This window comes from Pipra filicauda, unplaced genomic scaffold, assembly GCF_003945595.2.
Source record: "Pipra filicauda isolate LSUMZ 115617 unplaced genomic scaffold, ASM394559v2 scaffold385_size793830_pilon, whole genome shotgun sequence".
In the NCBI taxonomy this organism is placed as follows: domain Eukaryota; kingdom Metazoa; phylum Chordata; class Aves; order Passeriformes; family Pipridae; genus Pipra; species Pipra filicauda.
In genome coordinates, this window is record NW_024104515.1 from 45,913 (window position 1) to 59,067 (window position 13,155).

The following is a 13,155-nucleotide window of genomic DNA, read 5'->3' on the forward strand; positions in this document are numbered from 1 at the left end:
TCATCAGGCGGAAATGTTTGATGGTGTTGGGAGGTCAATTAGGGAGTTATTGATTATTTTTAGAAGAGGATGATGTTTTCGTAAATTAGGGGCCATTAATTCTTAGTTCTGTGTAAATAGAATTATAATTAAGATAGATAGGGCGAAGGATCCTAAATAGGTTTTGATTAGTCCAGAGTGGAAAATAGTTAGGATTTTGGATGTTTTGAGTTGAAGGGTTGCCAGTCCCTCTGGGCCTATTTTCTTATATCAGGATAAGTCAATTAAGTGGGATGCAATGTTTTGGCCGTTGCTTAGTAGCTTAGAGGAGCTAAGGCGATGTATGATTGGGTTAAAATACCCTAGGGTGTTTGAGAAGTTTATAGTCATATTTTGCTTAGGGGTGGTGAAGGTATGTGTGAGTTTTGATAGTTCTAGGGCTAGGATAATACCTAATATTGTGACAATAATGGCTGCGGTTTTTGAGGTCAGTGGTATGGTCATGGGAGGGGTTTTTACAGGGGAGATGTAAGAGGTGATTAATAATCCAGCTGTGATACTTCCAAGAGCAAGACGGGTGATTGGGTTTGTAACTGCTGGATTGTTTTCATTGATGGGGGTAATGGGAAGGACCCGGGTGTAATCAGTTTGTACTAGTAGGGTTATACGTAGGCTATATGTTGCGGTAAAGGATGTAGCTACGAGGGTTAGAAGGAGTGCCCAAGTGTTTAGGTATGAAGTGTTGAGGTTTTCAATAATAAGGTCTTTTGAGTAGAACCCTGCTAGGAATGGTGTTCCTATGAGAGCTAGATTTCCGATTGTAAGGCATGAGGTAGTTGTGGGAAGTAATTTCTGAAGTCCTCCTATTTTTCGAATATCCTGTTCACCATTAAGACTATGGATGATAGACCCGGAGCAGAGGAAGAGTATGGCTTTGAAGAAGGCATGGGTGGAGATGTGTAAGAAGGCCAGTTGAGGTAGGTTTAGGCCAATAGTAACTATTATTAGACCTAATTGGCTGGATGTAGAGAAAGCAATAATTTTTTTGATGTCGTTTTGGGTAAGAGCGCATGTAGCGGCAAATAATGTGGATAAGGCACCCATACAAAGGCACATAGTTAAGGCGATTTGATTGCTACATAATATGTGGTGAGTGCGAATAAGAAGGAAGATTCCGGCGACTACTATTGTGCTGGAATGAAGTAGGGCAGATACAGGAGTTGGTCCTTCTATAGCGGCTGGGAGCCACGGGTGGAGGCCAAATTGGGCAGGTGGAGGCCAAATTGGGCCCTGTAGCTGCTAGAATAAGCCCTATGAGAGGGAGAAGGGGTGTTTGATTTAAGGAGAATGATTGCTGAATCTCTCAGGTATTAGTAGAAGATGCTAGTCATGCTATGGAGAGAATTAATCCAATGTCTCCAATACGGTTATAAAGTACGGCTTGAAGTGCAGCGGTATTGGCTTCTGCTCGGCCATGTCATCATCCAATTAGGAGGAAGGATATAATTCCAACTCCTTCTCAGCCGATAAATAGAAGAAATAGGTTGTTAGCGATGATTAGGATGAGTATAGCGATAAGAAAGATTAGGAGGTAAAGAGAGAATTTTGTGGTGTAAGGTTCTGAAGCTATGTATCATGTTGCAAATTGTAGAATAGCTCATGTTACGAATAGTGCAATGGGGAAAAATATTAAGGAGTATTGATCTATTTTAAGGTTAAGGGGAATTTTAAAGTTTGTAATGAATTTTCATTCTCAATAGAAAGTAGTGTTTTCCATGTTAGAATAGATGGAAAGGATTATAGGAATTAAACTGATTATAAAGGAAGTTTTAACAGTATGTATAATAGTAGATGGGGAGTTCTGGTAGTTTTTAGATAGAAGGGGGAGTAGAATAGGGGTAAAAAGAATGGTTAAGGTTAGGAATATGGATGTATTAAGAATTAATGGGAGGTCCATTACTTTTACTTGGATTTGCACCAAGATAAATGGCTCCTAAGACCAGTGGATTGCTATTATCCTTTAAAAGTAAGGGGGCTGAGGTCTTAAGCTCAGATGCAAGAGTTAGCAGTTCTTGTTGGTTAAACCTCCCCTCGGCAGGCAAGAAGAGTTTAACTTCTATTTTTAGGATCACAGTCTAATGTTTGGTTTAAAACTATGCTTGCATGTGGGGATTCCTGAGATTAGCTCTGGTTTTAAAATAAGGAGGAGGGAGGGTAGGATGTGAAGTGTTATAAGAAGATGTTCTCGTGTATTCGAGTTTTGGGTGGTAGTAATGTAAGTTGGAGTTGGTCCTCGTTGGGTTATAAGGAGTATGTAGAGGGTATAGGCTGCAGTCAATAAGGTTGCGGCTCCGGTCAGGATAATGGTAAAGGTAGATCAGTTGAAGAGAGCAATTATGATAGTTAATTCAGCTATTAGATTGGTGGTTGGAGGAAGGGCCATATTAGTTAGGTTGGCTAGAAGCCATCAGATTCCTGTGAGAGGTAAGAGGGGTTGTAGGCCTCGTGTTAGGAGGAGAGTGCGGCTATGTATGCGTTCATAATTTGTATTAGCTAGGCAAAATAGTATGGAAGAGGTAAGTCCATGTGAAATTATCAGGATTATGGCTCCTGAAAAGGATCAGTGGGTTTGGATTATTGTTGCAGCAATGACTAAGCCTATGTGGCTTACTGAGGAGTAGGCAATTAGTGATTTAAGATCGATTTGGCGCAGGCAGATAGAACTTGTTATTAATGCTCCTCATAGGGCTAAGGTTAAGAAGGGGTAGTGAAGGTAGTCTAGAAGGGAATTTGTGATTATTGAAACACGTATAATACCATAACCTCCAAGTTTGAGGAGGAGTGCAGCTAGAAGTATAGATCCTGCGATTGGTGCTTCTACATGGGCTTTTGGGAGTCATAGGTGAAGTCCATAAAGAGGAGCTTTTACTATGAAAGCGAGTAGTAGGGCTAGGCTTGATATGAGGCCTGTTCAAGAATCTGTAAGAGAGGGGTGTGAAAGTTTTATTAGGGTAATATGTATGGTTCCTGTTTGAGTGTGAAGATATAAGATGGCAACTAGTAGGGGAAGAGAACTAATTAGTGTATAAAATAAGAGGTAAATTCCAGCACTTAAACGTTCTGGTTGGCTGCCTCATCGTGTAATTAGAATTAGGGTGGGGATTAGGGTGGCTTCAAACGCGATATAGAATAATATCAATTCTAGAGCTGAAAAGGCTAGGATGATAAATGGCTGAGTAAGGATTATGGTTGTGATAAAGATATACTTTCGTGTAGGAGGTTCTTGTTGGAGGTGGTTTTGGCTAGCTAAAATTATAAGAGGAAGAAGTCAGCAGGATAGGACTAGTAGGGGGGATGAGATTTGGTCGGTGCCGAGTCATGGGGATAAGTTCTTGGTAGGGTAGTAGGTTAAAGGAAGTCATTGTAAGCTGGCTGCTGCGATTAGGAAGCTATGAAAAGTAACATTAAATCATAAAAATTTTGAGGGTGATAAGAGGGTTATGGGGAGTAATATAATTGTGGGGAGAATGACTTTTAGCATTGCAGGAGGTTTAGATTGTGTAAATGATCTGAGCCATGAGTTCGGGTGGAGGCTACTAGGATTGCTAGGCCGGCGCCTGCTTCACAGGCTGAGAATGCTAGTATGAGAACAGGCATTAAGGAAGGGGAGGTTGTTTGGGTTTGGATAGGCCACATGGATAGTGCAATGTATATAGATAATAGTATGCTTTCTAAGCATAGTAAGGCGGAAATTAAGTGTATTCGATGAAAAGCTAACCCTAGACTACTTAGGGTGAAGGCAGAGTAGAAGCTTAAGTGTAGGAAGGTCATTAAGAAAGTCACGGAGTAGGACTGTGGTCTGTTGAGCCGAAATCAACTGTCTTTATTAGACTAACTTTCTGTAGTTACTCTGCTCATTCTAAGCCCCCTTGAATTCATTCATAGATTAATCCAAGCGTGAGGAGTAAGATGATAGCGAAGGTCGAGGTCAGAGTGGTAAGGGGAGAGAGGAGTTGAGTGGCCCATGGTAGAGGTAGTAGGAGGGCAATTTCCAGGTCGAACAAGAGAAATAGGATTGCAACAAGGAAGAATCGGATTGAAAAGGGGAGGCGGGCGGAGCCTAGCGGGTCAAAGCCACATTCGTATGGGGATAGTTTTTCTGAATCTGGGTTTATTTGAGCCAGTCAAAGGTTCAATGAGGTTAGAATAATACATAGTGATAGAGAGATTATAAATATAAAGAGGATTATGTTAATTGCCTTTCTCTGGCTTTTATCCAGATTTTAGAGATTGGAAGTCAATTGTAATAAATATACTAGAAGGGCAAGATCCTCATCAGTAGATTGTTATGTAGAGGAATAGTCAGATAATATCAACAAAATGTCAGTATCAAGCCGCTGCTTCAAAGCCAAAGTGGTGGTTGGGTGTAAAGTGGTATTTGATGAGACGGAGGAGGCAGATTAGGAGGAAGGATGATCCGATGATTACATGGAGGCCGTGGAATCCTGTAGCCACGAAGAAGGTAGATCCATAAACTCCATCGGCAATTGAGAATGGGGCTTCATAATATTCTATTGCTTGAAGTGCAGTAAAGTAAAATCCCAGTAAGACCGTTATAAGTAGGGCCTGAGTAGCTTGGTTTCGATTACCCTCTGTAATGCTGTGGTGGGCTCATGTGACGGTAACTCCTGAGGCCAGGAGAATGGCAGTATTAAGTAGGGGAACTTCTATTGGATTGAGGGGTTTGATTCCCATAGGGGGTCATTGCCCTCCAAGTTCTGGGGTAGGGACTAGGCTGGAGTGGAAGAATGCTCAGAAAAATCCTAGGAAGAAGAAGGCTTCAGATGTAATGAATAAAATTATTCCGTAGCGTAAGCCCTTTTGGACTGTAAGGGTGTGGTGGCCTTGGAATGTGCTTTCTCGTACGATATCACGTCATCATTGGATTATTACTAGAATTATGGAAAGTAGGCCTAGAAGTAAGAGTAATATGGAATTGTGATGAAATCATATGGCCAATCCGGAGGTAGTAAGGAGAGCAGCTGCTGCTCCGGAAATGGGTCAAGGGCTTGGGTCTACTATGTGGAAGGAGTGGGCTTGGTGTGTCATTAGGGGTTAAATGTTTTCTTGTAAGTAAAGGCTTAATAGGAGAACAAAGACATAGGCTTGGATTATTGCTACGGCTACTTCTAGAATTGTTAAGAGGAGAAGAATAACTATAGTTAGGAAGGATACGGTGGGTATAATGGGGAGGAGGACGGCAGTAGCTGTTGAAATGAGTTGAATGAGTAGATGTCCTGCTGTGAGGTTAGCTGTGAGGCGGACTCCCAAGGCTACGGGGCGAATGAGGAGGCTTGTTGTTTCAATTATAATGAGGGCAGGGATTAGGGGCGTAGGGGTACCTTCTGGTAGGAGGTGACCTAGAGAAGCTGAAGGTTGGTTTCGTAGGCCCGTTAGTAGGGTGGCGAATCATAAAGGAAAGGCGAGGGCTAGGTTTATTGATAATTGAGTAGTAGGTGTGAATGTATAGGGTAGGAGGCCTAATAGGTTAATTATTAGCAGTATAGTTATGAGTGATGATAAAATTAGAGCCCATTTGTGGCCTTTCTTGTTTAATGGGGATATTAGTTGTTTTGTGATTAGGTGGAAGAATCAGAGTTGAAGAGTTGAAAGACGGTTTGTGACTCATCGACTGCTAGGAGATGGAAGTAGGAGAGTAGGGAATAACAGTGAGATGAGGATAAGGGGGATTCCGAGGAGTGTTGGGCTTATGAATTGATCAAAGAAGCTTAGGTTCATGGTCAGTTTCAGGGGTGGGTTTTTATAGTGGGTAGTGTTTTGTTAGAGGGCGGGTTAGTTGGAGTAAATTGTAAGAGTTTAGGTTGAAGGATGAGGGAGAAGGTGAATCATGAAGCAAGCATAATGAAGAGTCAGGGTGCTGGGTTTAATTGGGGCATGTCGTTAAGGAGGGTGAGTAGTCCTCTTTCTCTAGCTTAAAAGGCTAGTGCTGGTTCATAGCTTCTTAACGATTAGGATGTTAGAAGTGAAGATCAGTTTTCGAAGTCTGCTAGAGGGGCTGATTCTACTACGATGGGTATGAAGCTGTGGTTAGCTCCACAGATTTCTGAGCATTGACCATAGAAGATTCCAGGACGGGTTGTGATAAAAGAAGTTTGATTCAGTCGTCCTGGAATTGCATCGGTTTTTACACCAAGGCTAGGAACAGCTCAGGAGTGGAGGACATCGTCAGCTGTGACAATGATTCGAATTGGGGATTCTATTGGAATAACGATGCGGTTGTCAACTTCTAGGAGACGGAAATGGCCAAGGGGTAAGTCTACAGTTGGTAATATGTAAGAGTCAAAAGATAGGTCTTTAAAATCTGTATACTCGTAGGATCAATATCATTGATGGCCGATAGCTTTAAGAGTAAGGTCAGGCTCGTCGATTTCATCTATTATGTAGAGGATTTGAAGGGATGGGAGGGCTAGCATGATTAGGACGATGGCGGGTAAAATTGTTCAGACAAGTTCTACTTCTTGTGCATCGACAGTATTAGAGGATAGTTTTTCTATGAGTATAAGAGCTAGGAGGTATAGGACTAGGCTTGGCTAGTCTATGAGTATAAGAGCCTAGGGGCTAGTGCGACTATTAGGGCGTGGTCGTGAAATTCAATAAGTTCTTCTATAATAGGGGATGAGGCGTCTTGAAAACCAAGTTGAGAGTGATTGGCCATAGTTTGGGAGATGGGATGTACTGGGTTTTCACCTGTGATTTAGTCTTGACAAGACTATGTAATGGTTTTACTAACAACCCATAAGAAAGAAGCATGAGTGGTTTGATGCGGTTGGCTTGAAACCAGCTTGTGAGGGTTCGACTCCTTCCTTTCTTGTACTTGAACAAAAGCTGGTTCTTCGAAGGTATGGTAGGGGGGAGGGCAGCCGTGAATTCATTCAATGTTTGTGGAAGTAAGTTCTGGCTGTACTACTTTACGTTTGGATGCAAGGGCTTCTCAGATAATAAATATTAGTATAATCACGGCAACTATGGAGATGAGAGAGCCGATGGAGGATAAGGTATTTCATAGGGTGTAAGCATCTGGGTAATCTGAGTATCGTCGTGGTATGCCAGCAAGGCCTAGGAAATGTTGTGGAAAGAATGTTAGGTTAACTCCAAAGAATATTACTCCAAAGTGGGCTTTGGCTCATGTAGTGTGAAGGGTATAGCCTGTGAAGAGAGGGAATCAATGTGTAAAGCCAGCTAAAATGGCAAATACTGCTCCTATGGATAGGACATAGTGGAAGTGTGCAACTACATAATATGTGTCATGTAAAGCAATGTCTAGAGAGGAGTTGGCGAGAACGATGCCTGTTAGTCCACCAATGGTGAAAAGGAAGATAAAGCCTAGGGCTCATAGTATAGGTGGGTTTCATTTAATTGTTCCGCCGTGCAGAGTAGCGAGTCAGCTGAAGACTTTAATGCCAGTAGGAATTGCAATAATTATGGTGGCGGATGTAAAGTAGGCTCGGGTGTCTACGTCTATTCCAACTGTGAATATGTGATGAGCTCATACAATGAAGCCTAGGAAGCCAATGGATAGTATGGCTCAGACTATGCCTATGTAGCCAAAAGGTTCTTTTTTTCCAGCGTAGTAGGCTACGACATGGGAGATAATTCCGAATCCTGGTAAGATAAGAATGTAGACTTCTGGATGGCCGAAAAACCAGAATAAGTGTTGGTATAAAATTGGGTCTCCGCCTCCTGCAGGGTCGAAGAATGTGGTGTTTAGGTTACGGTCTGTTAGGAGTATTGTAATGCCAGCGGCGAGGACTGGTAGAGAGAGGAGAAGTAATACTGCAGTAATTAAGACGGATCAAACGAATAAGGGGGTTTGGTATTGTGAAAGGGCAGGTGGTTTTATATTAATTGCCGTAGTGATAAAGTTGATTGCTCCGAGAATAGAAGAGACACCTGCTAGGTGAAGAGAGAAGATGGCGAGGTCTACTGATGCGCCTGCGTGGGCTAGATTTCCAGCTAGGGGTGGGTATACTGTTCATCCTGTTCCAGCCCCGGCTTCTACTGTAGAGGATGCTAGGAGTAGGAGAAAGGATGGGGGAAGAAGTCAGAAGCTTATATTATTTATTCGAGGGAATGCTATATCGGGGGCACCAATTATTAATGGAACTAGTCAATTGCCAAACCCTCCGATTATAATGGGTATTACTATGAAGAAAATTATAACAAAGGCATGTGCGGTGACGATTACATTATAGATTTGGTCGTCACCTAAAAGGGTTCCCGGTTGTCCTAATTCTGCTCGAATAAGAAGGCTTAGGGCTGTGCCGATTATACCAGCTCATGCACCAAAAATAAGGTAGAGTGTGCCGATATCTTTGTGATTGGTGGAGAATAATCAACGGTTGATGAAAGTCATAGGTAAGATGGCTGAGTGTTGAAGCGTTAGGCTGTAGTCCTTTTTACAGAGGTTTGATTCCTCTTCTTATCGATTCTGTAGTGAAGTTCATGTTGAGTTGCAAGCTCATTGATGTGCATTAGATATGCGCCGGAATCTGGTAGGCAGAAGCCTGTTGGTTAGGGCATTTAGCTGTTAACTAAAGTTTTATGGGATCAAGGCCCATCTGTCTAGGAAGAGGTTCTAGCTTAGTTAAAGCATCTGAGTTGCATTCAGGAGATACAGGTTAATATCCTGTGGATCTTAGCAGGAACTAAGGGGGATTAACCCTTATCTAAGGCTTTGAAGGCCTTTGGTTTGAATAACCTAAGTTCCTAGGGGATTGTGAATATTATGGGGGATAGTGGTAGGAGTAAAATTGATAGAGTAGTGAAGGTTGTGGTTAGGGGGTTGGTTGGTTTGTTAGTTTGCCATTGTTTTATATAGTTAGTGGAGTTTGGGGGTAGTGTGATGGTTGCACAGTAGGCTAGGCGTAGGTAGAAGAAAAGTCCGAGTAAGGAGAGTAAGGCAATAGTTGTGGCTGTTATAGTCAATTCTTGTTTAGTCAGTTCTTGAATAATTAATCATTTAGGTAGGAATCCTGTCAGAGGAGGGAGACCTGCGAGGGAGAGGAGGGTGAGTATAAAAATTGTAGATAATGAGGGGATCTTAGTTCATGTGGTTATCACGGTGGATAATTTAAAGGTGTTGGTTGTGTTAAGAATGAAGAAGATAGCGGAAGTTGTGATAGTGTAGAGATAGAAGGTAATTAAGGTCAGATTGGGGTTATAGTTGAGAATAATAGTTATTCATCCAAGATGAGCGATGGATGAGAAAGCCAAGACTTTACGAGTTTGTGTCTGATTAAGTCCTATTCAACCTCCTAGGGCTGCTGAAGCGATAGCTATTAGGGATAGGAGGGTAGAGTCAAGTGATGGGGAGGTAAGATAAAATAAGGTAATTGGTGGAAATTTTATGATTGTGGCCAGTAGGAGGCATGTTGTTATGGAAGAACCTTGAAGGACTTCTGGAAATCAGAAGTGGAATGGGACTAAGCCTAGTTTGATAGAAATTGCAATTGTTAATAATATGCATGATATGGGATGGGTTAGTTGGGTGATATCCCATTGGCCAGAAAATCATGCGTTGGTCATGCTGGAAAATAAGAGCAGTGTGGATGCGGTTGCTTGGGTTAGAAAATACTTAGTAGAGGCTTCAATGGCTCGTGGGTGGTGGTTTTTAGAGATTAAGGGGAGAATAGCTAGAGTATTAATTTCTAAACCGACTCATGCTGTTATTCAATGGTTGCTTGAAATTGTAATAGAGGTCCCCAGGAGTAAGCTTATTGTGGAGATTAATTTGGCTTGAGGATTCATTAGTAGGGGAAGGGGTTGAACCATCATTTTCGGGGTATGGGCCCGATAGCTTAATTAGCTGACCTTACTAGAGAATAATATAGAGGGAGTATGGAGGATTTTGATTCCTTTAGTGTAGGTTCGATTCCTACTTTTCTAAGTCTAGGAAATGAGAGGATTGGTGTACCTCTATGTTCACTTTATCATAGTGACCCTTGTAGGTTCAGGCACATTTCCTTGAGGTGCCTTAGGTAGGGGGGTAAGCCTGCATACGAGATGGGGAGGCTGGTGTGCCATAGGCATAAGGCTAGTGTTAGGGGTAAGAAGTTTTTTCAGAGTAAATGTATGAGTTGATCATAGCGGAATCGAGGGTAGGAGGCTCGGATTCATAAGAAGCCTGCGGAAAGGAGAAGGGTTTTTGTGGCTAGAGTCAAAGGGAAGAGCTCTTGAGGGAGGTTAAGTGAGTTAGGATTTAGGAATAAAATGGTTGTGAGTGCATTTATTAGTATAATATTGGCATACTCAGCGAGAAAGAATAAGGCGAATGGGCCTGCGGCATATTCTACATTAAATCCCGAAACTAGTTCAGATTCCCCCTCTGTGAGGTCAAATGGGGCACGATTTGTTTCAGCAAGTGAGGAGATGTACCATATTATTGCTAAAGGTCAGGAGGAGAAAATGAGGTAAAGGGGTTCTTGAGTTGTAGCAAGGGTGTTAAGGGTGTAGTTACCGCTTAGAATAATTACAGATAGGAGAATAATAGCCAGGGTGACTTCGTAGGAAATGGTTTGTGCGACTGCTCGGAGGGCGCCAATTAGGGCATATTTTGAGTTGGAAGCTCATCCTGATCATAGGATTGAGTAAACTGCTAGGCTGGATAGGGCTAGGAGGAAAAGTATTCCCAGGTTTAGGTCAGAGAGGGGAAAGGGTAGAGGGAGGGGTACTCAGATTGTAATTGCTAGGAGAAGGGCTAGGATAGGAGTAGCTATAAATAAATAGGGGGATGAAGTCGATGGACGGATTGGTTCTTTGATAAATAGTTTTACCCCATCTGCTATGGGCTGTAGGAGACCAAATGGCCCTACAATGTTGGGTCCTTTTCGAGCTTGTATATAACTTAAGACTTTACGTTCAACTAGGGTAAGAAATGCTACGGCGATGAGGATGGATAGAGCATAGGATAATGATATGATGAGGTAAGTCAGAGCAGAGTGAACTACCATATGTTTAATGTGGAGCTAGGGAGAGGATTTGAACCTCTGGGTAAAGGGCTTAAGCCTTCTGCATTTACCAAGCTCTGCCACGCTAGCGGTCCTTTTCTAGGAAGAGGTATATGGTAGAGCTCTGAGTAATTCAGTTGGGTTCATTACTGGGTGCGAAGGCGTGCTTGTGGCATAGGCCTTACTTCTTCGGTCCTTTCGTACTAGAAGGAGTTATAGCATAGATAGAAACCGACCTGGATTGCTCCGGTCTGAACTCAGATCACGTAGGACTATTAATCGTTGAACAAACGAACCCTTGGTAGCGGTTGCACCACTAGGATGTCCTGATCCAACATCGAGGTCGTAAACCTCCTTGTCGATGTGGGCTCTTGAAGGAGATTGCGCTGTTATCCCTGGGGTAGCTAGGTTCATTAATCAATTGTATTGGGTCTGGTTACTATTAGTACGTTGATGAGTAGTTCTTGGTCAAGATGGGTTGTCTGGTTTTTGGAGGTTGAGTTTATCTCCAAGGTCGCCCCAACCAAAAAATGCATACCAATAAAATCCTAGGGGAGTGAGTCCTGTGGAGGGTTATTGTTTATGGAGGGTGGTAGCAGATTTTAAAGTTCCACAGGGTCTTCTTGTCTTATGAAGTTATTCCTGCTTTTGCACGGGAAGATCAATTTCACTGATTATCTGTAGGAGACAGCTAAGACCTCGTTAAGCCATTCATACAGGTCCCAATTTATGGGACAATTGATTGCGCTACCTTTGCACGGTTAGGATACCGCGGCCGTTGAACGTATTGTCACTGGGCAGGTTTCACCTTTAATACTTGGTTTAGCTAAAGGCTATGTTTTTGGTAAACAGTCGGGCCTTGGATTTGCCTAGTTCCTTTTACAGATTTTAATCATCTTTGAGAGGCGCTCCGTAGGTGGGTTAACAGAATCTTGGATATAGGGCCTTGTTAGGGTTAGAAGATATCCTGTGGTTTGTTAATAATGAGATAATGTAAGCTTGCGCCATAGAGGGAGTCCCTAGTTACTTATTTTAGCATTAATTCTCTTATTTATTATAAGTTGGCCTATTGGGGATGAGGGAGTCATAAGAAGGTTTGGATTTTTAGGTGTTGAGCTTTGACGCACTCTTTAATGATGGCTGCTTGAAGGCCCACAATGAAGATACAATTTAATTTATCCGCTGGGGGAGAGTGTATTCTTTTTTAAAGGAGCTGTACCTCCTTTAAATAACCCTTAATTCGTCTCATGAAGGCTGAGTGTGGTCCTAGGGGGTGAATTAAGAGAGAACTAAGATTCGTTTCATAGGCAACCAGCTATCACCCAGCTCGGTTGGCTTTTCACCCCTACTAACGAGTCATCCCACTCTTTTGCAACAGAGACGGGTTTGCTCAGTGAATAGCTGCTCGTAAGTAGCTCGCTTGGGTTTCGGGGGGGCAAGCTTAAATTGACGTTTTGCTTGGGAAATTCTTGCTAAATCATGATGCAAAAGGTACAAGGATTAGTCTTTGCTGTTTAATGCTTGGCTTGTCATTGCTATTTCATTTTTCCCTTACGGTACATAATCTCTATCGCGTCTTGAGTTGACCTTTCTATCGCCTATACTAGGTTGAATGAGAGAATGCTTTGATTTAGTGGGCGGCATGATTTAGTTAATACAATTTGGTAAAAGAGCTAGAGCTAGGCTTCAAGGCGATCTGGTACAAACAGATATCTTTCAGGTGTAAGCTGAATGCTTTAATTATAGCTACGTCTTGATAGACTAAGTGCACCTTCCGGTACACTTACCTTGTTACGACTTGCCTCATCTCTAGCTTTAGAAGTCATTATGAATAAAATTAGGCATAGCTTGTGAGGAGGGTGACGGGCGGTATGTACGTGCTTCAGAGCCAGTTTAAAGGAGGCATCATTATCCTGCTTTACTGCTAAATCCGCCTTTTAGGAGTGATTTCACACTTCTTGTCGTAAGGTTTTCTATGTTAGAAAATGTAGCCCATTTCTACCATCTCATAGGCTATACCTCGACCTGTCTTACTAGCGGGGGGGTTGCTATTGTGCTCACTGCTGTACCCTCAGTTTAGGGGTGGGCTGACGACGGCGGTATATAGGCTGATTTGGCTAGGGATGGTTGGATGTATCGTGGGTTATCG

General features: G+C 42.5%; 1 pseudogene; it reads right to left on the reverse strand.

Annotated features, from left to right (window-relative positions):
• Window positions 1-8,767: 8,767 nt before the first annotated feature.
• LOC120323948 lies at window positions 8,768-11,056 on the reverse strand (annotated as a pseudogene).
• Between the last annotated feature and the right edge of the window lie 2,099 nt (window positions 11,057-13,155).